Source organism: Chlorocebus sabaeus, chromosome 18 (assembly GCF_047675955.1).
Source record: "Chlorocebus sabaeus isolate Y175 chromosome 18, mChlSab1.0.hap1, whole genome shotgun sequence".
In the NCBI taxonomy this organism is placed as follows: Eukaryota; Metazoa; Chordata; class Mammalia; order Primates; family Cercopithecidae; genus Chlorocebus; species Chlorocebus sabaeus.
The window spans coordinates 34,823,695-34,836,298 of NC_132921.1; the positions used below are offsets into that span (position 1 = coordinate 34,823,695).

General features: G+C 49.6%; 1 protein-coding gene across 12 annotated transcripts in view; it reads left to right on the top strand.

The window, feature by feature from the left end:
* Positions 1–12,604, top strand: part of ZBTB7C (zinc finger and BTB domain containing 7C) — a 381,563-nt gene that overhangs the window by 269,331 nt on the left and 99,628 nt on the right. Inside the window, exon 1 of one of the 12 annotated variants that reach the window (XM_007974091.3) lies at positions 3,195–3,611. The exons of 10 other annotated variants lie outside the window; for them this stretch is intronic. The gene's annotated coding sequence lies outside the window, so the exon portion shown is untranslated. Of the gene's footprint in view, positions 1–3,194; positions 3,612–3,712; positions 3,995–12,604 lie in introns of those variants that run through there. One more of the 12 variants, XM_007974094.3, reaches the window with a different exon arrangement.

Sequence of the window (12,604 nt, forward strand, 5' to 3'; positions counted from 1 at the left end):
TTGTTCAGAAGGAGAAACTGAGGCATGCATCAGCAAACCACACTGCCCCTTAGGAAACCAATTGTATGAACCAGACAAAGAGCCAGAGCTTGAACCCCAGTGTTGCCTTGGGTCACCAGAATCACAAAGATGGAGTGTGATGTCCAGTTTTATCATATGTCAGGCAGTGAGACCTTAAACAAGTTGTGAAACCTCTCTGAGCCCCAGTTTCCTTATCAGTAAGATGGAGGAAATAACAAGATCTACCTCACCATGTGGTTGCAAGGAGTGAGGGCAGAGGCCCTCAGTCAATATTAGTATTACTCTCTGCAGATCACAGAGCTCATACATGTGTCTGCCTCTTTATGCACGTGTGTGCAGACACTCTGTATCTGTGTGTGCTTGTGGCACAAAGCTGTTTGTGTGCCTACATCACAACCCCAGCCGATGACTAGGCCCTGCTGAGGTTTCAAGTTAAGACAGTAGCATGTTTGCTTATGTGCTTCTGTTTAGCCTTCTGAGCCATGCTTGGTGGTTGAAGTAGGAGCTTTCATCCTCACTGGAACATGAGTGAGTGGTTGAGTTTGGAGCCAGCTGTGAAAGTCAGGGCAGCCTTGCCCTGTGAAGCCAGCGGGCTTCCACGTGCTCTGGCTGACCTGAACTGGGAAGGCGGGGAGCCAGAGGTAGGGGCCGAGAAGGGCTAGAGCTGGAGGAAGGGAGCTGAGGAGGAGGAGGAGGAGGAGGAGGAGGAGGCCAAAGAGGGCCTAGGAAGGAACCCGGACCCAAAAGGAAATGCACACTCAGATCTGGAGTCTGGTGTACCCAGAGCCCCTTCTGTGGGTGGCTTTGGGAGCCTCCCCCAGCCCCCTCTCCCCACCCACTTCACTGAGACTGCTTTATGTTCCTGTTCCCAGGAGGCAGCTGGCACCGAGGGAGGCTGGAGCTGGTGGGGCGGCGCTCCCCACTTTGTGCCCAGAGCCATTCCAAAGGGTGTGTCCCAGCAGGGCACACACACACAGTGATTAGGGGGAGGGAGGAGTGGCATTCACTGTCCACTGCAGGACCCAGCCGGTGGGCTGGACAGCAGCCAGCTCTCCCCAGGCTCTTGGCTGCAACATCATTGGCCCTGGCACCACCCATAGCCTACCCAGACACTCCTTCCAGTCCAGGGGCTGGAGCCCTGGCTAGGAGGAGCCGCCTGGGGGTAGGCTGGGCTGGGCACCTCAACTCTGCACACCCCTCCCTGCAGCTTCCCTCCCACATCCCACTCCAGCTGGGTTTGAAAAGGCGCTCCCATCCTTCCTCCTCTCCACATCAGGCCCTGCCCTGTACTCTGTCCTTTCAGCCGGAAGCTGTACCCATAAACTGGCTCTACCCCATAGACCCCCTCCTGTCCTCTTAACCACTGAGAGAACCCTCTGAGCCAGGCCAGCTGCTAGCTTTCCTCCGTGACTCCCCCTCTAGCCTCCACTCCCCCACCTGACATGCCCTCCTCTCCTGCTCCCTGCAGCACCATCTTCCAGGCCAGACAGCCCCACTCCTCCTGGAGCCCGGTCCCTGTGAGCCTGCCTTACTAAAAGCACTGCCCTGTTCCTTATGCACCCATGGGGTGGTGGATGCACCTTGCCCCACTGTCAAGTCCGCCTGTGCTTTATCTGCCCCACAAGATGAGAGGCTCCAAGGTTGGCACTGCACTGCACCCACGCCACCTCCACCCAGGCCATTGAGGCAAACCCTTTATGGGCACTCAGCAAACACTTCTGGATTCATACTGATTCCATCCAGGTCATGTGTTGGCACCTTTACCTCCTGGGTCTGGGAGTGGAGTGTGGAGTTATGCTTCATTGGATATTTAACTAGTGCCTTTGTGGACAAAGGGATTTGACTTCTCAGTCTTTGGCTTGGGTGTTCCGGGAGTACCTGGTTTTTGATAAAAAGCTATGGAGTCATCCAATCTTGGAAACTGTCCACCTGCTCTGATGAAGCACCCCCGCTTCTTCCCTTCAGCACCCAATTCCCTGACCTAGCAGCCTCTTCCCACCACATCCTGGCCGCCCAGCCTCTCTCTCCCCTCACGCAGCAGTCCACAGCCCTCTTTCCACAGCATGGAGGGTCTGACAGATGCATTCTAGTCCATTGTGGAGACGCCTACTCCCCTGCCTGCAGTGGTGGGTATTCACAGTTTTAGAGGGAACCACAGAGACAGACCTGACCCTTCCTGCCTTCCTGAAGCAAGTTTGCCTGCCTCTCTGGGGCAGGCTTCCTGCAGGGCATATCCCAAGAAGGAATGAATCTGTAACATTGGAATTTCAGGCAAGGGGCACCTGTTGGAGGAGATAGTTTTGTCTGTACCATCTTTCTGGGGCTCTGCAAATCACAGCCTCATCCCTGGACCTTCATGGCCAATGTACCTTTGAGATTTACTTCTGGTTTCAGGATGCTTTAAGGCTCATGGCCTGCCCAGGAAGAGTGGCAGAGGCCACGGAAGGCCAAGCACCTCATTGGACTCCTTTGTTTTGTGCTTTTTTTCCATGACACCAGGGGAAGATGATCAACAGGAAAGATTTGCTCCCCTGGCTCTCCCCTGATTTCTGAGAACAGTCAGCAGAGGTATCAAGGCGTTAATGGTTATTTCCTCCAGGTGACCAGTCAGTTCCAGGGTAAAAGAGGCCTGACAGCACCCAGCTGGCCAGAGCCTCCCAGGTGGCAGTTTTCAAGAAGGCTTGAAGGGAAGGTTTGTGTGAGGTTTGAAGGAAAGGCCTGGGAGAGGGTGTTTGGCCACACCTCTGTGATTGGTGGCTGGCCCACCCCAGTGTGGGCTGCTGGAACCTCCGGTTGGCATTTCTGAGTCAGCCTGCGTGATATGTGTTTGTTTGAGGGGAAGGGGTGTCTGTGGGTCCTACCCACAAGGTCTCATGACCCCCAGCGGAGGAGGGAGCTACAGTTCTGTGGTTACTTCCTGCACTCCCTCTTTTTTTGTTACTTAAAGGATTGCTGTGCAGTGTTTGATTTGGTTAAGTTACACTCACGACCCTGTAAGGAGAAAACATATAATTCTAGTAATTTTATTGGGCTTAGGTTTCAGGCAAATGGAAATAAAATTGCCTCTAAAAAGACAGACACGCTGAATTGAATAAAACAATAATAATAAAAAGCCTCCCTTGCTTTGAGATAAGTGGTAAGTCATTTTATGAAGTACTACAGAAAGGGGGGGGAACCCACAAAAAACAAAACGGAGGAACCCGGGAGAAAAGAGGGGAAAAGAAAAGCAAGAAAAGCTCCTCCACCGCCCTTGCCTTTATTTCTGCTTTACCTTTTCCAAAGAACTTAATTTCGTGTCATAAAGTGAAGCGTAAAGCGCGAGTGGTGAGATCGTCCTGTCCCGCGCTTGACAGTACAGGTGGACCAAAGGGGCTCCCGGCCAAATACTTCTGGTTGGAGGGAGGGGAGGGAGTGCTCGCTCAAAACCACTCCTGGAATGGCTTAACTCGCCCAGCACGAATCAATGACAACCTCCCGCCGGCTGCGGCAGGCTCCCCCGAGCAGCGCGGCCGCGTGGATTCCCAGCCTGGGACCCTGGCGGCGCTCAGGACACTGCCCGGGCACCAGCGCGGCGTCCCCCGGGCGGCCAGGTGGGTCTGCGTCGGCCTCCGACTGCCTCGAGGCTGGGATCGGGGCTCTGGGGAGCTCAGCGGCCGGGCCGTGGGGAGGGGGTGGGGAGGAAGCCCTTCCGGGCGGCCGGGAGAGCTCGGGCGCTGCGGGCATTCTCGCTACACGCTGCGGGGACCCTGTGGCCGGGTGGCCGCGGGGCGGCTCCGGCTGGCGCGGGCGGCGGCGTCCGCAAGGCGTTCAAACCCCTGCCTCGCCGGAGCTCCTGCGGGGCGTGGGGCTGCGCACCTCCCCCGAAATAGGAGAGAGGATCTGGAACACTGCAGAGAGCAACTCTCGCCGCTGCCCCATTACCGCTGGCCCACGCCAGCGGGCTCCTTTGGGGCGAGGGGCCAGCGGAAGGAACGTAAGGGCACTCCGAGAGGGAGTTGCGGGTGTACATTGGTAGTTTAAATTGTCTCCCCCAAGAATGCTTGGTTCTCCCGAGCGTCAGATGAAAAACTTGGGGGCGGGTGGGAGGGGGGACAAAAGCCATGGCAACTTGGTTAAAGTCGAGGTCCGGCGATACGGGTGGAAATTAAAGGAGCGATTGGCAAAAGTCCAGCTCGGCGCGCGGCGGGAGTCCCGTCAGGTCCCTGGGCTTGAATCGCGGGCTGAACTGGGTGGGTGGGGGGCCCTTCCCTGAGCGCCAACCTGGGGGTGAGTGGATGGGGAGCATTCCCACCCGAGCAGGCGAGTCGAGCTGGAAGGCGAGTCTTCCAGCTCCGGAGGCGGCCCGGTGTGGGTGGCGCGTAAGTACTGACCCCGTGCGTCCCTACTCCCGCGGGCGCCCGGGCCCGCGTCACCCTCTGGAGCGCCTGAGTTCCTGCAGGCGGGTGCAGCGGCCGCAGGGCTGGGAGGAACGATGGAGAGAGCTTCCCCCCATCCCAGCACCCACAGCCCCCGCCGCCCACCCTGCGCGTAGCATCGAGCGTCGTCGGGTGCACCACTCCGTGCTCTGTGGTGAGGGCTCCGGGGTCGTTCCTTTCTGTTCCTGGCTTCCGTTGTCCCGGCTGTGTGCTGACAGGCGGGTAGGCAGCGGGCGGCTGCCTTCTTTCTTTTAATAGCTGGTACCCAGCTCCACGCAGAAGGAAGCCCCACTCCAGCGACTTACTGGTCGGCTAGTGGTAGACCACTTCCAGTTCTTCTAAATGCGGAATTTTGAAAATGGAAAGGAAGTGATTGAAACAAGCGGGCAGTTTCTCCAGATGAGATGAAGATTTTTTGGAAGGGGGAGGGGCGCGCTGGCTTGGAGGTGGTAAAGGCTCTGCCAGGTTCAAGTTTCAGCTCCACTCCCTCTGTCCCCCTTCTTTCACCCAGTTAAATCCTCTCTGGGCTTAGAAAGGCTCAGGAACCCCCACTGGGTGAAACTCTAGGAAAGGAAAGTAGCCCTAGTGCCGTCCTCCCCCTTAAGGCACAACCTGAGCTGCATAGACAAAGAACCCACTCTCCCAAAAAAGACTCGTATTAGGTCACATCAGATATGAATCATTAGCCCCACTTTGCAGATAGGGAAACTGAGGCTCAAATGGATTAAGTACATTGTCCAGGTAGTAGCAGAGGCAGGATTCAAAGCCACTCATTGTACCCCACATGTTTTAGAATCTTACACTTTAATTGGGAGACAGGAATCACCCTGGTATAATTATAGTACAACAGAAAATAGTATGTGTTACATTTAATATTAACTTTTTTTGAATGTCATTGTCTTTCCAAACAATCAGTCATTTATTCAACACTGTTGTATTGTTTACTGTATGTGTCCAGGTACCATGCTAAGTGCTGGGCATACATCAGTAAGTGAAATCAGACCGGATCTCTGGCCTCTGTCAATGGGAATAGTAGTAGTAATAGTGCAACCCTCAAAGGGTTGGATGAAGTGAGATGGAGCCCAGGAAGGAGCCTGGGAAGCATTGCTGCTGAGAAGCAGCAGCAGGAGGCCTGGATGTAGAGGAGGAGAGGGAGAAGGAAGGAGAGGAAGGAGCGGGGAAGTTAAAATAACTGGAGTCTCCATGCTGCAGTTACCAGGACTTGTCCCTGGTTCAAGGGAATGCAGTGGAGTGCATACAACACAGTCAGCCTCTGCCCCAAGTGCCCAGGAAGCCGTTTGAGCCCCTGCTGTTCAGATTATTCATTTAGGGTTTACAGTTGTGGGTTTCAAAGAGTCTGCACTTTTGCCACATGCCAGCTGGAGATGACAAGAAGCAGCTGAAACAGTTTCTGAGAGGACTGGTATCTCTTTGGATCAGTGCTGGCCAGACTGAGAACTGTCCCCGGGTGTCATCCTCCTGATGCATCTGCCCACTTCCTGGTGGCCAGGATGGCATTTTCATAGGACTCGAATTCAGCTTCAAGCGCCTGCCCTTAACCTTGGGGAGGGAAGCTTGTCCACATTCACAGGACTTGTTGGTAGCAAAGCCAAGACTAGAACCCAAGTCTCTAGACCATACATGGTTCACAGAGCAGCTCACCTTGGCCTTCTGGGGCGGTTTTAGGACTCAACTGAAAGACCCTTCATCTACTTACATCTCCACTTACAATGCCATTTCCTGAGAATCCTGTCCTCCTTCGTTTTAGCTGACCAGACATACCTGTCCTAATAGAATGGTGTTGGATGGATGTTTGAGACAGAGCAGCCATAAATGATCTGGGGCGTTTGGCCTGTTAACTCTCCTTCCATCCTGAATGGTGTAATAGGTGTAAGATAACTACCTCTAAAATTAACTATCACTTTTGTGAGGAAGGTGAACTGATAAATCTGGCCTTGAAGCTATTACCCATCTGAGTGATGCTCTGGGACTTTCCTTCCCCGGAATTGTTACTGACTCTTGCTAGAAGAATAATTTGTTTCTTCTTTTTTTTTCTTAAAAAAAAAAAAAAAAAAAAAAATCCTGGGTTTGAGGTCACAAGATCATATTGCATACTACCTTGATGTCATCTGCCAGAATAAAGGCATTTTCCCCCAATATTGAGATAATCAGCTTGATAAGGGCAGTGAGCACCCGGCTGGCTGTCCCAGTGTTTACAGCAATTACACAGGTGTATAATTGCATGGGGATGTTTGTTTGCTCAGCCCTTGCTCAGCCAGGCAGCCCTACAGGTTGGGCCGGGGAGAGAGCTGTTCAGTTTATTTTCCTTTGGCTGGGAACTGTGGAGATGAATAGAGGGAGGGGAATCGGGTTGAGAGATTGTTGCCAAGAGCAATTTGGAGTCTCCTTCATATTAGTCAGAGATTGTGTTTTTCCTTTCTAAAGCCGCCTGTTTCATAGTAACTTCCATGGAGGATTTCTTTTCCATCTTGTGTGTATGTGCTTGTTAGTTTTTGTTTGATTTTTAACTTGCTGCACTTCTCATGACTTAGCAAAAAAAAAAAAAAAAAATAGCGTGGGGATGGGTTATGAAACAGGCCCTTTATATCATGCATTCTGCATGTTATTGCTTAATAAATTTGAATACTGATAGACCCTGAGGTATCATGATGGAGTGAAATGAGTAATTCCTTTGAAAGGAGAGTTTATCTTCAGTGGATGACTTTCAAAATTGCAGCATAATTTCACTTTCCTGCTGCACATCTTGATCCTGTGTTTAGATAAATAGGAATGCTTGCTCTCTTCTGTCATTTTCCCTTTTGTTCCATTTGGAAGGCCCCCTCCATGTAGGCCTTACTTGGAAGGGGATCAGCTAGAGTGGACTCCCTCCACCTCATCCTCACCCATGCACCTCCCTCCTCTATGCCGGAAGCCAGCTAGTGAGAAGGAGGCTCTCCCTGTGGGTTAAGAGCTGCCCCCCAATGGTGGCTTGGCTTGTGTGTGCATGGAGCACAGAACAGGAAAGCGTGCATGACCACAGGCTGCCCCTCCTAGGCCAGGAACCCCAGAGCAAGCTGTAATTCATCAGTCAATAACTGAGTCCATCCACTGAACAAATTGAGTGGAGCAACTCTGAGACTCCAAACTTGAAAAATTACCTAATAATATGGTACATGATCTATGTCGGCTTTTCCAAATTAGATGCAAACCAGATGCAAATGTACATGTGACCCTCCCAAATGATATCATATAACTAACTGGACTTGGCCTTCAGGAAAATCTGTGCTGCCTACACATATGCGTTGTACACGTACATGCAGGGCTATTGCTTTCTTGGCTGTGGATTCTGGCTGACAATTCTGTTAAATTGTTTCTGGAGACAACAGTTTGGTCCATTGGTTTTTCTGGAGCCACTGGAAGAGGTCACTGGAGAGATGACAGTGGTCTCAGCTCCTGTTGACACTTGCCATCCATAAGCCCTAGGGAAGTCTAGCAGAGGCTGCGTCTATTAAATAGAACCTAAGCCATAGAAACTTTTCTAATGCTTGTTTTGTTTCTGTTTTTCTTAATAAAACAGTAAATAAGATTTATTGAGATGTAATTCACATGGTATATAATCTACCCATTTAAAGTGTAAATTCAATAGTTTTTAGCATATTTGCAGGTCTGTGTAACCATTACCATTATGAGTTTTATAGTATTTGATTACTCCAAAGGAAATACTGTACCCATTAGCAGTCGCTGCCCATTTCACCCCAAGCCCCTGTCCTGGGTTACCAATAATCTACCTTTTGTCTCTATAGATCTGCCTGTTCTGGACCTTTCATATAAATAGAATCAGATAATATGTGGTCTTTTGTGACTAGTGTCTTTCAACTAACCTACCACTTTTGAGTCATTAGCTTTGTAGCATGCATTAGTACTTAATTTCTCTTTATTGCTGAATATTCCTTGTATGGATATACCATATTTTATTTACCCATTCCTAATGATATTTGCTCATCATGGGTAAGTCCATTTACCCATGATGGAGATTTAGGTTGTTTCCATATTTGGCTTTTGTAAATAATGCTGTTTTGAACAATCATTTGCAAGTTTTTGTGTGGACCCAGATTTTCATTTCTTTGGGGTATATACCTAGGAGTGGAATTGCTGGTTCATGTGGTAACTGGATAGTTACCCTTTGGAAAACTACTAGAATGTTTTTTTACAGTGGCCATACCATTTTACATTCCCACCAGCAGGTATGTGATGGTTCCAGTTTCTCCATATCCTCACCAACACTTGTTGATAATATGGCCTTTTTATTGTAGCCATCCTATTTTTAAGGGTTTATATGCTCAAGGGAGCGGTAGCCAGGAAATATTCTGGGATCAGCTCAGTCATGCTTGCTTTCTATAGGTATAGTGAGAGCCATTCAGACCTCTTGAGCATCCTGCACACCCTGGTGTTTCCTTTGCATGTCCCAGAGCTCTATACCGAGCTTTCCCTCTATGTTCCTATAAGACATTGGCTTTGTATGGCTGGGTACTCTATTTCATGCTGATATTTCAGCTCCACAATGAAATCATTTTATCCCAGTTTTATGCCTATGGGACTGACCAGGATAACTAACTCTTAACAAAGACAAATTAGGAACTCACCTAGTTTGAAGACTACCAAATATTTAAATTTTTTTTTTTTAATTATCTTTTCATTAGAACATCCTAAGTCCTGGTCATTAGCCATTCTATGGCATCCTGTTCAGTGTAGCCAAACCTGAAGACCAGAAATGAATCCCAGTGCTTCCTGGAAGTTATTGTAATGGAGTTTGGCTTGTATGGCCCAAGAGCAGCCTGGACTACACTCTGCTGTGAATGGACTCTTCACCATCAAATAGTGGTTAGTCCCTTAGTCCAGCAGTTTCTAAACCTGATTACATGTTGCAATCACCTATAAAGTCTTTGGAAAGATTACAGGCCAGGCACCATAGCTCACACCTGTAATCCTAGCACTTTGGGACGTGGAGACAGGCGGATCACTTGAGGTCAGGAGTTCGAGACCTGCCTGACCTACATGGTGAAACCCTATCTCTACTAAAAATACACAAATTAGCCAGGTGTGGTGGTGAGCACCTGTAATCCCAGCTACTAGGGAGGCAGAGGCAGGAGAATCGCTTGAACCCAGGAGGTGGGTGTTGCAGTGAGCTAAGATGGGACCACTACACTCCAGCCTCCGTGACAGAGCAAGACTCCATCTCAAAAAAATAAAAAATAAATAAAACATTATAGATGCCCATGCCTACCCAAGAAGTACTGAAGTTGAATCTCAAGGGAGGCCACCAGCTGCCTGCAGGTGATTGTGGTGAAGTCTGAGAACACTTTTTAACCTCTGTGTGCCTCAGTTTCCTGACTTGAACTGGGGAGTTGGATGGATTACGCTGGTGTTCTCCACAGGGATTCACACAGCTGGCTCAAGCACAACAGATCTGCATGGGTCTGGGTCTGCACAAAATTGCGTTTATAAATGAGGGCTTCTGCTGCTGAAAATGATGGAGAGAGCCCTTAAGTAGATGGTTTCTGAAGTTCAGCTTTGACCATTCTGAGTGCTGAGGACCATGTTTCCAACTTCTCAGAGGAGCAGAGTCGCACAAATGGCCGTTACTTGGTAAGACAGTCACACTCTTCAAGGGCAAGGACCAGATCACCCGTGTTGTTGCCCTGGCTAGCTGCGTGCACAACTGTGATATAGTAGGATTGACCTAGCATCACTTTCTTCTCCCTCCCCACTCAGGGTCATCCCTGCCCACTTCCCTTGAAGCCCCCAGCGCTTTGCTCCTTTTCTTCTTTTCTTCTATTATTATTTCTAATAGCAGCCCGGAATGTCATTCGTTCATTCAACCAACATTTCCCAAATACCTCCTGTAAATGATAAAGTAACTAAAGCTCCATTTCTGTCCTCAAATAATGCACCAGCACATTTTAAGCAGAGAAGCAGCCCGAGGTTAATCTCTAGAGGTGCAATTTCAGGGCTCCTTGATTGGGATGAAGGAGAATTTTAGAGAGGCCTGCATTCACAGCACGTAGGTAAGGCGACTCCTCCCCAACCCTGTCTGCAAGCTCTGCTCCTTCACCCTCTCCTACTGGGGCTCTGCCATCAGCAGGCTGCTCAGAAAATGCTTCTGTCATCCCTGGTCTTAGCCAGAGACCGCCCTCCTCCTCAACTCCCACCTGCTAGGGAGCAGGCAGGCAGAGGAGGGAAAGGGAGGGCCGGTTTATTCGGAGATCTGAGCTCCACACGCCAGCCCTTGGCTTCCACCCCGTAACACTGACTGGACAATTCACAGGACAGCTGTGCTGTAAGGACTGAAATAATCACAGTTTATTAAAGCTGTCGGGGGGCGGGGAAGTGGGGTGGAGGAGGGACCAAGGGTCGCATTTCTGCCTTTCAACAAGAGAGAGGCCAGGAGAGGAAACTTGAGGCCAGGCCTCCATACAGTGGAGCCTCTCCCTCCCTTCCAGGCAAAGACACACACAGGTGACATTAGAGACACTGCTTTGGGGTGTTTTGAGAGTTTTTTGTTTTTTGTTTTTTTAATAGAAGGAAAAACCTTGAAGTTTCACTTGAATAGGGATTAATGTCTCTGTGGGCTGGACCTGCAGAGGAGGAGAAATTCTAGAAGGGTGGAAGTTGCAATTAAAGGAAACGGGTCTGATCTGCCGCCGACTGATCAGGGAGGGCTCCTCAGTTGGCAGTTTTCAAAGGAACATGTTTGGGGTAGTTTTCTGGGCATTGCTATGTTTTGCTTTGGACTTTCTCTGGGTGTGTGTGTGTGTGTGTGTGTGTGTGTGTGTGTGTGTGTCCTCAGTTAATACCTAAACTTTGGTTCTAACCGGAGATGGGGACACTGGGAAGTTATGAAGCCACCCTGCGTGTGTCTTTGACCTTTGGTTTTTCCCCACTCTCCTTTGGCAGTGTTTTTGGAGGACAGTGAAACAGGCATTTGCAGCACACTTTTTTTTTCCCCGGTATCTTCATGCTTTTCCTACACTGCTCAAATTCCTCTACCCACCCTCTGAGACCCACCCATCCAGGAATCTGTGTTCCAAAATCACCCCATCTGAACTCTCAGCACCCTTTCAAACTCCTCACCTCATCCCCTCATTCTGATGATCAAACCTGGTTATTAGGAAACGCCAGTTATTTGCATGAATTCACATTAAGGTGTGGAAGAGACACTCACTACCACATGGTCCCCTTCTCAGGGTGTCTATATTTGAAAGAGGAGGCTTACCAGCGCACACTTTTTTCTTCAAAAAAAAAAATTATTTCAATAGCTTTTAGGGTGCAAGTGGTTTTTGGTTACATGGCTGAATTATACAGTGGTGAATTCTGAGATTTTAGCGCACTCCTCACCCAAGTAGTGTACATCGTACAGGGTATGTAGTTTTTTTAATCCCTCATCCCCTTTCTATTGTCACCCTTCTGAGTCTCCAGTGTCCATTATACCACTCTGTATGCCTTTGCCTACCCATTGCTTAGCTCCCACTTATAAGCAAGAACATTTGGAATTTGGTTTTCCATTCCTGAGTTACTTCACTTAGAATAATGGCCTCCAGCTCCATCCAAGTTGCTACAAAAGACATTATTTTGTTCCTTTTTATGGCTGAGTAGTACTCCATGGTGTATGTATGCCACATTTTCTTTATCCACTCATTGGTTGATGGGCCCTTATGTTGGTTCCATATCTTTACAATTGTGAACTGGTCAGCACACATTTCTAATGGTGGAACTCAGGCACGAGGAAAAAGCAAAGTCAGACATGGGCAGTGCATGGGGCCAATTGTTTATTTGGGGAAGGGGACTTCCTAGACCACTTTAATCATGCCACATTTCTAGCCACTTGTGAGGCCGGTGCATGGGAACAGCCTGGCAGGCAGCTAAATGGAGAGGAGGATGAAGGGCCAGAGTGAGGGCACCTTGCAGGGAACAGTCCATTCGGGGCATTGCAGGGAGAACCAGGAGCTTCCCAAAGGTCAAGCTGAACTGGACAGGCCAGAGGCTGATGTTCAGGCAGGCAGGAGTGATTTCCTGTAGGCCTGTGGATCTCTTCAAGGTAACAGTAGGTATGACCCAGGGAAGGTTGGAGAACAAATGGAGCGAACACAAAGATGGAGCTTACGGGGTCC